Here is a 13,592-nt window from a genome sequence, read left to right as displayed (position 1 = left end):
CCGGAAAGGGCCACCTTTTTGCCAGTAGCATCTGCCAAAGCATTTTCTCTGATAACATTATCATAAGGCTTCTGGTGGACAACACATTTTACAATGGCAATGGCAGAAGGAAGTTGAAGGGCAGAGGAAAGAGCATCAACAAAAGGCCCATTAGTAAACCTCGCCCCCCCGATGTGAGAAATCCACTGTGTTTCCATAACTGCCCGTAGTCATGATCTACCCCAAAGGCATAACGGGAGTCTGTATAGATAGTAACAGATTTGCCCTTGGCCAAAGTACAGGCATGGGCAAGGGAGACAAGTTCCGCAACTTGGGCTGAGTGTGCTCCCGGGAGGGAGTGGGACTCAACAGGCTCATGTTGGGAGCAAACAGCACAGCCAGCCACGAGCTGGCCAGCAGAATTTCTAAGACAGGACCCATCTACATAGAACGATAGGTCAGGATTGTAGAGTGGGGTGTCTTTCAGGTTGATTCCAGGGGTGGAGAGTTCTGTTGATACGGTTCAAGAGTAATAAGGCTCTCCATCAGCCGCAGTGGGAAGTAGGGAGGCGGGGTTGAGAAGAGGGCAGAGCGTAAGAGTTACATTGGAGGCATTTAAAAGCAGCATTTCATACTTAGTCAGTCTGGAGTTAGAGAGATGCTGGGTGCCATTTTTCAGAAGGAGGACAGTCACAGCACGCAGAACTGCATCACCTAGGGTGGATCCCAAGACGAGGGTAGCAGAAGCCACCACAAGGGTGGTGGCCGCTGCTACTGTCTGTAGGCATGGAGGGAGTCCAGCCGCCACAGGGTCCAAAGGTGAGCTATAATATGCAATGGGCCATTGCTTATCCTCATGAGTTTGAGAAAGGACCCCCAAGGCTATTCCCTTCTTCTCATGGCAGAAGAGAGTAAAAGGTTTCTGATAGTCTGGTAAGCACAAGGCTGGGGATGTGTTAGAAGCTTCTTTAATCTGCGTGAAGGCTGCTTCGGCTTCAGAGGAAGATGGAAGGGGCTCTTGGACCTTGTCAAGGGTTAGGTCTTGCAGGGGCTGGACAATAGCTGCATACCCGAGGATCCATTGTTGGCAGTCCCCGGCCATGCCTAAAAAGCCACTCATTTGCTATTTAGTGGTTGGCCTAGGGACCTGGAGAATGGCCTGTCCTCGTGAAGAGGACAAGTGTCTCTCTCCAGCTGAAATATCATGTCCCAAAAAATGAACCCTTGGCAGTCAGAGCTGTAGTTTAGCCTTGGAAGCTTTGTGTCCCTTCTGGGCTAGTACTTGCAGTAGCACAAGGGACTCAGTTTTAGAGGCTTCAAGTGAAGACGATGCCAGAATCAGATCATCTACGTACTCGACCAGAGTGGACCCCATTGGGAATTCAGTGGCGTCCAGATCCTTTTTAGGAATCTTGGAGAACAAGGTGGGCGACTTGGTATAACCCTGGGGTAACCTGGTCCAAGTATATTGGAGCCCTTGGTAGGAAAATGCAAACAGACACTGGCTATTTTTATGAATAGGGATAGAGAAAAAGGCCAAGCAGAGGTCAACAACTGTGAAATAGATGGCGGATGGGGGAATGCAGGAGATTGCAGGATTCAAAGCCCTGAGGCCTGGTCCTTACAGCCTGGGACCAGACCTTGGGTTTTTCTGACTTCCAGCGTGAAAGAGCCTGGGTGGACAATTTTTTGCCTCCCTTGCTCAAGATCTCTCTGGCCTTTCTGGCCAGCCCTACATTTGCTCATCAAGTTGACACCCAATGGTTTGCTGTAGACCCAGAGGCCTTTCTTCCTCCAGACTGTGAGGCCAGTGGGCATGTGAGGAAGTTGCCCCTTCAGTCCCACGCATTAAATGGCCCTTCCTAGGAAAGCTATGGTTGGTCCCTGGAGAAAGGGAGGGGCTGGGGGTAAACTGCAAGCACAGCAGGGCTGGATAGGTGGTATAGAGGATCCCCCCTGCCCCTGCCCACATGGAGTGGGTACCTACCTTCACCCTGATTTTAGCACATTCTCTTCATCTCTCTCTGCACTGAGCTGAGGGTGGGGGTGCACTGAACGCAGGGCTGGGAGCGCTGGGTCTCAGAGGGAGTTAGGGTGATGGAGGGGGCTCAGGGTTGAGGCAGGGAGTTGGGGTGTGGAGCACTTACCTGGGGCAGTCCCATTTTGTGCAAGGGGTGAAGGTGGGAATGTGGGGTGTGTGTTCACGAGCTCCCATTTGATGCTCAGGATATGGGTGAGGATGTCGGGGGGGGGGGTTGGACTCAGGGCATAGGGTGTGGTGGGGCTGGGGGTGTGTTAGGGGACTGCAGTAGTCGGCAAATGATTTGTTTCAACAAGGAAACTGAAAAAAATTCATCTGGAGTCTACCTGAATTCTTATTATTATTATAATGATTAATAGGTTATTGGTTTGGCTAGATAGCAAGCAAAAAAAACAAACGATTTGCACAGTTCTGTTTGTACCAATGGTCCACAGTGGAAACATGCCTAATTTCTTCTCTGAGGCTCTAGAAAAGTTTGATTCATGTTGATGAAACATTCCTTTTACTGACTAGGAATTGAACCCAGAGCACAACAGTGAGAATGTTAGAATTCTAACCACTAGACTACTAGCCAAGTGCTACCTTGTCATTCATACTAGTCTTTTTCAGGCATCTTTTTCTAAAAACAGGTTTCAGAGTAGCAGCCGTGTTAATCTGTATTCGCAAAAAAGAAAAGGAGGACTTGTGGCGCCTTAGAGACTAACAAGTCTATTTGTGCATAAGCTTTCGAGAGCTACAGCTCACTTCATTGGATGTATTCATGAAAGCTTATGCTCAAATAAATTTGTTAGTCTCTAAAGTGCCACAAGTCCTCCTTTTCTTTTTTTTCTCTAAAAAGTTCATCTTGAGTCAACCTGAAATGTTGTTGTTGTTATAATTTTGGTTTGGCTAGTTAGCAAGCAAAACCTTAAATTATTTGCAAGGGTCTATTTGTATAAAAAGGCCTACATCCTGGGATTTAAGGTGCACAGTGAGAACATGCTCACAGTTTGCTATTAGTCACTGGACAGAGCTTTGATTTTCACACAGTTTCCAAACACTTTCCTAGCAGCCTGAAATCTAAGTGGTCACCAGCAGGAACCACATCCCTGCTCAAGGTGCTTCTGATGTTCTAGAAGGGAGACGGAGAAGAAGAAAGCTCAGTCCACAGTGACACTAATGCGCATGAATAGCCAATGATCTCTGTATGTAACTACTTGGTCAATTGTAATCCTTCCTATCATTCTCCCTTTGAAATAACGATGATGTCCACTTGACTTTATATCCCAGTGTACCATGGACTTTTACAGGTTGCATTAACCAATCCAGCCATTTGGCACTTGCAGACGGGTATCTCTGTATTGTGCCTGATTCTTGTACAGCTATAAAAGGCTGGTAGATGCAGATACTTTTCCCTCTTCTTAACCAGCACTAATCCCAGGCCAGGCTAGGGCTGGGAAGAGAGAGAGAGAGAGAGAGAGCAGCAGATTTCCCCTATTGTTTCCTGCTCTTTTTCTTGACCAGTTTCTCCTATGCACCAACTTGCTCTCTTTTTCAAGTGTAAGCCTGGCTAGCTCAGTTGGTAGAGCATCAGACTTTTAATCTGATGGTCCAGGGTTCAAGTCCCTGGTCAGGTGATAAACTAGTCACAAAGGGCTTCGATATCTGTCTCTTTGAGGTTACTTTTTCTCTTCAGGACTTTTCCTTTCCGAAGAAGGGCCTTTTTGTATGTGGGATTGAAGGGCAATTTCGTGACATCCTCTCTGTCCTCGCAGGCTGGAGGAATGAAGGCCTCTGGGAGCATATAGCATCTTCCTCCTCTGCACACACACACACACAAACATGCAAAATATCCCTAAGAATTAGAATCGCCTGCTGCCTTCCCCTGTCCTGCTGGATCCCCAAATGAGGATGATCTTCAGCCCAAACCCATGTCCTCTCTATTTCCAGTGCCCCTCAATCCCAACCCATAGCCCGCTCCTTCTCATGCTGCTCCTCAATCCCAACCCACAGCTCCCTCCGTCCCTCCAGCAGCAGGTACTCCAAACCCCCTCAGGAAGTTTGTCTTGCAAGGTTTCATGTGTGGGTCTGCATGTGGATTTTACAGTATGTTTGGAAATTTCAATACTAAATAGGTAAGCAGGGTTTGAATGAGCTCTCCCCTGACATCGAATGATGAGCTGTGGAAGAGGACTTCTGGAGCTGATCTCGTTTGCATGGGCACAACCATTGTGTCTAGGTGCTTAGCATGATGGGATTGCTTGCTGAAATGATCACTTTGGGCTGGTGTTGTATTCCCAGTCTCCTTGTTATTGGGGCAGTGGTAATAAAGGGTTGTTATTCTTGTTGTGTGACTTGGGGGCAGCAGAACTGTGCTTGGCAGACCCCAATTGTGGGACTCACCCTCAACTGAATAGCACTTGCTAGGCAGGAGACATGGGTTCCAAAGCCAAGTTGATTGAGGAATAGGGGGGCCGGGGCCGGGGCCGGGGCCGGGGCCGGGGCCGGGGCCGGGGCCGGGGCCGGGTTGCTCTGGAGGAATAAGTGAGTTTCTAGACAGCATAGTGAGTATAAAGAAAATGATTACTTGTGGCACCTTAGAGACTAACAAAATTTTAAATTTGTTAGTCTCAAAGGTGCCACAAGTACTCCTTTTCTTTTTGCGAATACAGGCTAACACGGCTGCTACTCTGAAACCTGTCATAGTGAGTATGGTGCTTTCTTCTTTTCCACCCAGGATGGGAGGTGAATTCTACAGATGCACCTCTGGGCTTGCACTGACTAAGGACAACATCTGTCAGTGGGGTTCAGAATGGGGACGGCTCATGTTAAAGGAAATTTGGTTACTGGATTGAAGAACCTGAGGGAAAAGAACATTGCCCAGCTTATTTGGGGGTGGGTCTTTTGCTCATAGTTTATGTTTCTGTATTGGGGCTGCTTACATGACTTCTACTAACCCTGGGCTTACATTGCAATGTAGACATACCTTTAGAGAGCATCTATAATGTGATAAAAGCCCTGCAGCTCAGCTGGCCTGGATCATCTTACTTGGGCTCCTGGGGCTCAGGTTGCGGGGCTAAAACCTGCAGTGTAGATATTTGGGCTCAGACACCCTCACCCCTCTGGGGCCTCCGAGGCTAGGCTCAAGCCCAAGCATCTACACTGTAATTTTATAAACCTGCAGGACAAGCCCGAATCAGCTGATCCAGGGTTTGAGAAGAGAGACTTGGGTGTGTTAATCGCAGTGTAGACATAATGTTAGGCTATGTCCACACTGCAATGAAACACCCAGGGCTGACCCATGCCAGCTTAGGCTCCCAGGGCTTGGGCTGTGGGGTGGTAAATTTGCAGTGTGGACATCTCGGCACAGGCTCGGTATGGGGCTCTGGGACCCCACAAGTTTGGGAAGGAGTTTAGGAAACAAAAAAGGTAAAAGGGCAGTGGAGTATTACCCAGGACTCAATGGCAGTTCTCCATTGAGCCGTGTGCTTTGGGGCAGGGACAAAAACACGTCCTGCTGCATTTGTTTGTGCAAAGGTTGATTTATGATTTTCATTCTCAGACATGGTGCATGAAGCAGGACTCCACAATGAGCCGCCCACAGATTCTGGCAGCCACAATGAGCCATTTGGTAGGATAGCTCAAAGGGAGTGGGGTGGCCATGAGGGGCCGGGAACATTGACCTATCAGCTCTTAACTGCCAAACTTTCAGTAACTCTATTATCAGTGCCTGTGAGTGTAATTTAAACCATAAGAAGTTATTTTAAAATAATTATATGGTTCAGGCGTGTGAAAAACACACTATGCTCCCTCAGGAGCCAGCTTTCGGCTGGTGTACACCCTGCACTGCCACCTCTGGAGACAAAACTGCTGTGTTTTGGTGAAAAAAATAAAACCACCTCGACGACCTAGAAGTCGAGAGGCCTAGAAGTTTTTGCAGCAAATTTAAAGTGTCAGTGTAAACGCTGCCGGTCATTATATCACGATAACTGGCCTCCACCAGTATCCCACAATGCCCGCTGTGAACTCGCCTGCCTTGACTTCCTGCTACAGAAGCTGGGCCCCTCACCTTTCGTGGCTCTGAGAGGTTCTGACGGCTGAGCCTGCGGCTCTTCTCCGGCAGCCAGGAGCAAATCGCTGCCGTGGGATGCTGCTCCCCCCACTGCGAACACAGAGCAGGGTGACGGAAACTTCCTTACAGTCGGGTGGCCACCGGCGTCTGAACTGTAGAACCCCATGACACCCCTTTCCCTAAGACCCCTCACTCACTCTGCCCCTTCTCCCTGAGCTCCCAACCCCACACCGCCCCTTCTCCCTGAGGTCCTGCCCTACCCCCCAAGGCCAAACCCACAGAACACTCCTTCCCCCCAAGACTCTGCCTTGCCCCTCCTCCATCCTTCATCCTCACAGCTATTAAAAAGAGCTGGGCTCATGGCCCTCTAAACCCCCCTCTTCCGGCAACCCTGACACAGATCCAGGTAGGCACTAGCGTGTGTGTGTGTATGTGATAGAGAGACTGCTATGCTGGGCTGAACCAGTGAGAGAAGCGGGGGCTGATGTCAGGGGTGTCCCCCTCCCTCTGCCTCAGGACTGGTTGCTTCCAGCAGGTGTCTGGACTTAGAGACAGCGTGCCGACACACTCACTCTTCCCCAACACACACACTGTCTCTCCTCACACACACGCTCCCTGCCCCACCATGCACACTGCACTTGAAGAGCAGCTGGCTATCTAGTAGGATGCCTATAGAACAATGGGATAGAGAAACCTGCATCATGTGTTGCGGTACCGACCCATGAGGCATTGCGAAACCTTCCCAATGCACCCTGAGGCCAGTTGCCCAGTGGGATAGCTACTCACAATGCACTGCTCTCTTTGACGATCCAAGAGATGCTAGCATGGATGTGCTTGGGTAACACAAGCAGCATAGTGTGGACATGCAACAGTGGTTTAATTTAAATGCTTTAACTAAAATGTCATAACTCTGTTGTGTCGACATAGGTCTTGTCTCACTCTCAGGTTATCTGTCACTGGCACCAGAGCCACGAAAGGTGAGGGGCCCAGCCTCTGTAGCAGGAAGGCAAGGCAGGTGAGTTCACAGCGGGCATTGTGGGATACTGGTGGAGGCCAGTTATGGTGATATAATGACCGGCAGCATTTACACTGACACCAAACTAAAGAGCCACAAATTCCTCCATAGTTGACAAGATTTGAACCTGCGCAGGGAGACTCCAACAGCTTTCTAGGCCATCACCTTAACCACTTGGCCACAACTACTTGACTAACACAGATTTTTCATGACACGCTACTTCTGTTCTCACTGAGTGATCATTTCCTATTGTTTGTTCTCTTCATTTATCAAATATTGATGTGAAATACACTCAGATTTTACCTCGGATCAAGAACTGATATAAAATCCCTCTGATTTTCAACTTTCCTCTCTATGCATACTTAATACATATCAAAGGCAGAGACCTCTGCCTGTCTGGGGGTTCAGTGGTTCCCATCTGGTAACAGGAGAGTTGGCTGGACCCTTTTCTTTTCTCCAGCTGGCACCAGATGAGGAGATCACTCGGAGTGCAGAGTGGGTCCAGAAGTATCCCAAACCCCATGACAAATGGTCTCTGTGAGGGGTTGCTTCCTGCAGTGCTAAGATGTAGCCACCTCTGGGGTGGATCCCTGCTGGCTATTGTTTGCTAGTGACAGGGCCTGGAAATGTCTTACCTATTTTGGCCCCTTCCTGCCTTCCATTCTCCTGTTAAAGAAGCATCCCCCAGGGCTCCCTCTGCCTGTGTGACTGGCCAGCAGGGGGTGGTGATAACTTTCTATCCACTTATCAGATGCTGTGAGGTAACACGGTGCAGGGGAGGGGGGTCTGTGTGTGGAGACTGAGCTGGAGCTGAAGGGGCATTGTGGTAGGGGAGGCTTCTGGGTGGGTGGGCAGGGGGTACCCTAGTCAGGTTGGTGGGTTCTGGAGGTTTGGTGTTTTGGGGAGGTGGTTCTGATGTGCCCAGCCCTGAGGCTATGGGTCCTGGAGGAGAGTATCACTGGGAGCTTGTTGTCTGCAGAACAGTGGGGGTGGGCATATCATGGGGAGGTGGGGAAGGGGATTAGAGGGTGTCCGGTGCTGTGCCAGGGGCTCTGTCATGGCCAATGCACAGAACTGGGGGAAGTCCCCTGTGCTAGGTCAGGGGATGCCAGGCAAACAGAGTGAGGGACCCCTCACTGCTGTAAAGCATCAGGGGTGTCCCAGGGAAACTGTTGGAGGACAGGTGCGGGTCCTAGGAAGGCAGTGGGGGAATCCCAGGCAGGCAGTGAGGGACTGAATTCCCAGTGGGGGGGTGTGCCCTGGGGGGTGGTCCCTGGCTGCTGGGGGCTCTTGGTGGAGGGAAGTCTTTGGGATTCCCAGCCTGGCAGTGATGTTCTGTTGGGGGATCCATGATCGGTGGGGCTCTGAGGGGTATGTTGGGTCCCTGGCTAGGGACTCTGGGGGCTGGGTTCCTGGTAATATTTGGCAAGTCCCTGGCTGGGGGTCTGGACTCTGGGTACTGGGAATCTCTGGGGGCCCTTGGCTGGGGGCTCTGGGGGCTGCTCTTGACCTTGCTCTTTCTCCCTGATCAGCTTGTGCCATTATCCTGGGAGCATTCCCCAACCATGCCCAGTCACCGTGATAACTTTCTGTCCACTAAGCAAACACTGAGAGTGTGAAATCACAGATTTTGCTTTTCTCCTCTCTTGAAAACTGCAGGAACTTCTGGTTCCGTTGGGAAAATTCATGCCCCCAGTCCTTGGCCTAGATCTGGGGGGTGAGGGAGGTGGGAAGGGGATTAGCACTGCCACACAATGGTCTCTTCCACAGCATTCTGGACTCATTCTTTCTGAAATCTGGTTTCATTGAGACCACTGTTACTCCAGAGTCACTGCAAGGACAGACAAGGAGTGACTCCAGATGCACAGTGGGGCAAATGAGATTAGCAATTCTCCTTGTGAGGAGAGGCTCTCATTAGCTGCTCTTCCCAGAGAGCTAAAGGAAGGAAGGCTGCTCAAACGCTCTGTCCCTCTCTGCTCAAAATACTGGGGTTCAGCTTCCTGGGTCAGACACTGCAGCCTCCATTGTGATCTGGGATACCAAGCTTAGCAGCTGCTGCTCCCCCAGTGGGGTTCTGTGCTGGGAAGTGACCTTAATTAAAGCTACTTCTCTGCCGGGACTTTCTCCAGCTGGTACTAGCCCCATGCGGTATCCCTGGGCCCTGTAAATACTAAATTCTCAGCCACAGACTCTAGGTAAGTGAAAGAAACCAAGCCGCCCCCTCCCGCACACTGTAAGGAAGCTTCTGTCACCCCTGCTCTGTGTTCGCAGTGGGGGGAGCAGCATCCCACGGCAGGCTCAGCCGTCAGAACCTCCTGGAGCCCCTGTAGCAGGCAGGCAGGGCAGGCGAGTTCGCGGCGGGCTTTGTGGGATACTGGCGAGGCCAGTTATACTGACACTCTGTTGCTTTAAGTTTGCTGCAAAAAGCTCTCGGCCTCTCGTGAAGGCGGTTTGCTTTTGTTGCCAAAACTGGGCAGTTTTGGCACCAGACATGGCAGCGTAGAGTATACGCCAGCCAATAGCTGGCGCCTGAGGGAGCATAGTGTGTTTTTCACACGCGTGAACAATATAATGATGCTGAAATAACTTTGTAGTGCAGACCTGGCCAAAGTTTCAAACACACACAGCTTGCAAGGAAAACCTCACCTGCTCCTCTGCTTTGCAGAATCCAAACACAAGAAAAGCTTGTCGTGCCCTGGTGGGGTTTGGCAGGGAGTCAGGTGTGGGCAGGCACCATGGCTTAGCCGCCTAAAGCACCGGTTTCCTAAACAGGAGATCCTGGGTTCAACTCTCAGTGGTACCTTGTTGAATGTCTTTTGGGGCACCTGGTATTGGTTTCTGTCAGAGGACAAGATACAGAGCTAGATGGGCCTTTGGTCTTGCCTAGTATCCCTGTTTTTAGGGTTTAAATTACACTCACAGGCACTGATAAAAGAGTTAGTGAAGGTTTGGGAGTGAAGAGCTGATAGTCAGTGTTCCAGGCCCCTCGTGGACGATCCCCCTTCCTCTGGGACAGAGGCAGGTCTGAGCTCTCGCACCAAATGGCTCCTTGTGCCTGCCAGAATCTGTGGGCGGCTCATTTAATTTATGCCAAGGGTGGAGTCCTGCTTAGTGCACCGTGTCTGAGAATAAAAATCCTAAACCATCCTTTGCACTAACGAATGCAGCAGGACGTGCTTTTGTCCCTGCCCCAAAGCAGACAGACCAGTGGAGAACTGCCATTGGGTCCAAGGTAATACTCCACTGCCGTTTTGCCTTTTTCGCTTGCAAAACCCCCTTCCAACCTGATGGGGTCCCAGAGCCCGGTACTGAGCCTGAGCCGAGATCCTACGCTGCAAATTTCCCATCCGCTTAGAGCATCTTCATTATCACGCTACAGCAGTGGAGATGCATTCGTGCAGTTGTGCAACTGCGGCATTTTGAATGTAGACTTGCCTCCGAGTAAGACCAGAAGTCCAGACTGGCTCCATTCGGCACCTTGGATGGTAAGACACCACACTGAGTGCTGTGCAGTTCTGTAAGTGTGTCCATGGCTGAACAGCAAGAATTCCTGACCATTTCCCTACTGGCTGGAGCATGATTAGAGTGTGTTTGTGGGTCAGGATGTTGCTGTAGATTGTTCATTCCCCGCCTTGACAATTCAGACAGTCCTTCCCCCCATCATATGGCCAGCACATCAGTGATACTAAAAGCAGGGGCAGGTTTTCTTTGGGGCACTGGGATTTTTCGGGGAGTTGGTGGATCCTTTCTTTCCTCACCCTGGAGTAAAAAGCTTTTCATTCCATCCTTGATGATTCGTGGAAGAACAAGAGCAGCATAAAGAAAGAGGAGAGTGAATATCTCCCTGCCTGGGGGGAAGGTGGCCACATCTCCTCTGTCTGACCATTGCCATTGGAGGATAGACGGTTTCAGTGGAATTGAATGCCCTGGCTCCGACAAGAGACACAGGAAGAGTTTGCAGTTCACGGATCCGTGCAAAGGAAATTGTTTCTGTGTGTGGAAGTGAGGAGGGAAATGAAACACCCACATGGTGGTGCCTAAGCCATAAGGGAACCCTATAGGATTAGAATCGGGTAAGTTCTCAAGCAGCGTGTTTCTTACTTTGTCCATCTGTCCCTTTTGATGATTCTCGATGGAAATATTTTGCCATTGGGTTGTGTGTTTACCCAGATACTGACATTTACCAACAAATACGTCATTCTTCCAGCCTGCCCTGGTGAGTTTAGAGGGAGACGTTCACTCTCCCCCGTCTCCGTACTGCCCACTTCCCACACTGCTGGGATCCTTCCCTGATCTCCCCCAAAACCTCTGTCCCCCACCCCCACTTCTGGGATCCCCTCCCAACACCCTCCAACTCCCTTAGTGAGAGGATCCTTCCAAGTTTCTTTCATTTCCCGCCTCCCCTCTGAGCAAAAGCTCTGCACGCTTCCCACACCGGGAATTGAACCCGGGCCGCCTGGGTGAAAACCAGGAATCCTGACCACTAGACCACATGGGACCAGGACTGCTGGGTTTTTCTAAGCCAACCCCCCATGAGAGCCGCAGGGCCACCCAGTGGGGCCTGCGCACGGGGCTGCATGAACCCTTCCGGTGCTGAGGTTTTCCCTCTATCCATTCCCAGCGCCTGTGATCAGGAAACACAGATCGGGGCTCCCAGGTGCTGCACAGACCGTGACTGAGATTAGGACCCCCTAATGTGCAAGGTGCTGTACAAACCCTGGCCAACACTGGGACACCCTTGGTTTCCCTCATTTTCCCTGAGCCTCTGCTGCGCAACTTCTTCTCGCCCCCCCGTAGATCAACCCCCTTCCCTGGCAAAATCCCCACCTTTCCAAACAGTCCTTCTTCCCCTACCCCCAGCTAGGCTTGCACACCCTGGGCCCATCTGCTCCCGCCCCCCAGGGGAAGAGGAGATGGAGGCAACTTCGGCCACTGGAGACAGCCCCAGCGAGCGCTGCAGCCCGCCCCGGGGTGCTCTTGGCAAGACACAGGAAGGGAGCCGCGGGGATCGGTGGGTGCTGGGTGAGTCCGAGCGGAGCTGCTGTTCTCAGCTGCAGCCAGGGTCTGCCCCTGCAGCGCGGAGACTCCGGCGGGGCCAGAGAATGGGGCCCGGGGGTTCCCCTTTGTGTGGCTGGAGGTGATGGGGAGGGAAAGGAGGGGAGAAGCCGGAGTTGCGGGGAGGGGAAGGACAGTGGGGCAGGTGGGGGATTGAACGTTCTCTGTGCAGCCAGGACAGTCCAGTGAGGGGTGTGTGTGTGTGTGTCGGGGGTGAGCTACTTGCATCCTTCTCCTGTTTGTGCCATTTCCCTCTCAAATACTGAAACAATGCTCTCTAATCCCTCCCCCTTCTCTCCCCTTACCACGTATGGTTGTAAAATCCAAGGAGATTCCCTCACTTTTCCTAACATTGACTCTCTCTTCTCTTATTTGTCCCTATTTTCTGCATCATTCTCAAATTGCTATTTCAATTCTCCTCAGATCTGGGTTATTTCCTCACCCATTTTATCTGCAGGTATTTGTCCTTCTTTGAGTGGGAAATCGCTGCCCTGAGTCATTTCTCCAAAAGGGATCGGGGTTTGTAGGTGCTCTTTGGGGGAGCCCTGAGACACGGCTTTCTCTGGGGTGGGGATGGGGTTGCCGTCCTCTGCCACCAAGAGGGCATGATAGGGGAAGGGAGGAGCCAGTGTCCTCTATGGAGCCTGCCCAGCCCCTTTGATTCTGCTCCTTTTTAGCTTGTTGTTGAAAGACTTTATTACTGGGTGTCAAGTATCAGGGGGTGCCACAAGTACTGCTCTTCTTTTTGCAAGTATCAGGGGGTAGCCTTGTTAGTCTGTATCCACAAAAACAACAAGGAGTCGGATGGCACCTTAAACACTCATTGATTTATTTGATCATAAGCTTTTGTGGGTAAAAACCCCACTTCTTCAGATGCCTGGCGTAAAAATGACAGATGCAGACATAAATATTCAAAAACCAGTGGGAGAACACTTCAATCTCTTTGGTCACGCGATCACAGACCTAACAGTGGCAATTCTTCAACCAAAAAAAATTCAAAAACAGACTCCAAGGAGAGACTGCTGAATTGGAATTAATTTGCAAACTGGATACAATTAATTTAGGCTTGAATAGAGACTGGAAGTGGATGGGTCATTACGCAAAGTAAAACTATTTCCCCATATTAATTTCTACCCCTCGCCCCACCACTGTACCTCAGTTGTTCTTGTTTACTGCTGGAAATGGCCCACCTTGATTATCAATACAAAAGGTTTTTCCCCCCTCCACCCGCCCCCCCCCCCGCCCGCCTGCAGCTCTCCTGCTGGTAATAGCTCACCTTACCTGATCACTCTTGTTACAGTCTGTATGGAAACACCCATTGTTTCATGTTCTCTGTGTATAGCAATCTCCCCACTGTATTTTCCACTGAATGCATCCAATGAAGTGAGCTGTAGCTCACAAAAGCTTATGTTCAAATAAATTTGTTAGTCTCTAAGGTGGCACAAAGGTGC

At 50.7% G+C, this 13,592-nt stretch overlaps 1 protein-coding gene and 2 non-coding genes across 8 annotated transcripts in view; 1 reads left to right on the top strand and 2 right to left on the bottom strand.

Annotated features, from left to right (window-relative positions):
* Positions 1 to 13,592, bottom strand: part of LOC119849376 (zinc finger protein 420-like) — a 3,142,523-nt gene that overhangs the window by 1,579,988 nt on the left and 1,548,943 nt on the right. The gene's annotated exons all lie outside the window — the stretch shown is intronic.
* On the top strand, positions 3,564 to 3,636 carry TRNAK-UUU. The gene has a single exon. It is a non-coding gene; the product is annotated as a tRNA-Lys (tRNA).
* Positions 11,513 to 11,584, bottom strand: TRNAE-UUC. Its single transcript has one exon. It is a non-coding gene; the product is annotated as a tRNA-Glu (tRNA).

The sequence above is a fragment of the Dermochelys coriacea genome, chromosome 28 (assembly GCF_009764565.3).
Source record: "Dermochelys coriacea isolate rDerCor1 chromosome 28, rDerCor1.pri.v4, whole genome shotgun sequence".
In the NCBI taxonomy this organism is placed as follows: Eukaryota; Metazoa; Chordata; order Testudines; family Dermochelyidae; genus Dermochelys; species Dermochelys coriacea.
This window is presented reverse-complemented; position numbering and strand designations above follow the sequence as displayed.